Source organism: Lycium ferocissimum, chromosome 8 (genome assembly GCF_029784015.1).
Source record: "Lycium ferocissimum isolate CSIRO_LF1 chromosome 8, AGI_CSIRO_Lferr_CH_V1, whole genome shotgun sequence".
NCBI classification, from domain to species: domain Eukaryota; kingdom Viridiplantae; phylum Streptophyta; class Magnoliopsida; order Solanales; family Solanaceae; genus Lycium; species Lycium ferocissimum.
Window position 1 is genome coordinate 5,186,507 of NC_081349.1, and position 1,594 is coordinate 5,188,100.

Sequence of the window (1,594 nt, forward strand, 5' to 3'; positions counted from 1 at the left end):
AAAAGTAACCGACCCATTCCTTTTAAACCCCAAAACCCAAATTTTATTTCCCCTTGAAAAAAATTTTTCCGGGATTGTTTAGATTGATAAGCTTAGTCCTCCTTAATTCTAAGCTTCTTGGTTCTATTCCAAAAGAGTTAGGCTTCATTCAAGTGGAGCTAGCATTGTTTATAAATCTGTGTTAGAAGATGGGACTACATTTTCTGTAAAAGGAATTGAAGAAAGGAAAGTGCTTTTCTGGCAAAAAAAATGTTTCTACAACTTGAACAACTGACTTCTATCTTAGAACATCAATCTTAAAAGTCAATCATAGATCCGACAATATGAGCAGTAGCAAGAATAGGGATTTGGGTTTTGATCGTGTTCTATCAGTGAGGGAAATAAGATTTAGGTTTGGGCTAAAATGCAATAGGTTTGGTTCTAGGTCAGTTTAATTTAATTTGGGATGGGTTTTCATTTTGTGGGAGCAGTTAGTGACGTGAACCTCTAATTGGAGGTGTTCGGTTGCACGACCTACTTCCTATCCTATGCAGTATCCAATTATCGCCTATAGGATGGAACACATTTACCTATTCTATGCTAGCGTCTTGCAGAATATAAACTGCAAGTAAGTAAGGAACACAATGATTTTTACGTGAAAACCACCCGGCTCACAAAGGTGATAAAAACCACGACCTACACCTGTTATATCCCGTGTTTTTGCGTATTCGGGAAATTTGGACATACTTGTGATTTGTAGGAATAAGACCACGCTTTGGTTTTACGAGGAGTGTATGTTGTTACTTATGAAAAAATATTAGTGTGGAAATGGGAGGGAAGGCCAATGGCAAAATTGGAATTTCGGAAATTTGTTTAAAACTACAAAACAAGATTTGAAGCTAATTGGGCTCAACAAAAATTAAAAGAAAAATTGGCCCAAAAGAGATGGGGTGGCCGGCCATCTACATGGCCAAGCCCATCCCATTTAATTAATTTGCATGTGCCAAATTAATACAAGGGACCATAAATGAGTCATGAACTCATGAGAAGATTCAAGAAAAATTTAGAAAGCAAGAACAAAGAAAAAAAAAAGAAGAGAGCCATACGGCTTTGGCCATGGAAAATTGACTCCTTAGAATCTTTCTCCAAAAATTGTTCTCTTGTGATATTTCCACCAATTCAAGAGTGCTTTACAACTTGGTGCAATTGTTTTGGAAGAAAGAGCACTTGTTTCTTCAAGTGGACAACTTATTCAAGTGAAGAGATAGAGGAAGAAGGTAAGAATCAATTCATTTTTCTTATGTTATGAAGGTTGGTCTATGTTGGAGTATGTAGAAATGAGTAAAAATTATGGAAATATGGAAGTTTGTAAAGTAGATGTGTGTGTAGGTAGGCGTGTGTGTGTGATGTTGTATAATTAATATGAGTTGAATTTTTATGTTGTATTCTAGTTGTGGTTATGGTGGAATTCATGTTAGAAATGAAGGTTGAATGAATTTGGAAAGGTAGGTGTTGGCCGTGTGGTATATGGAAATTGGAATGGGAACGAATTAATTTCGTTTAATATATTGGTTGTGTTGTTATGATCTTAGTGATGCAAGTAAGGGCTTAATGA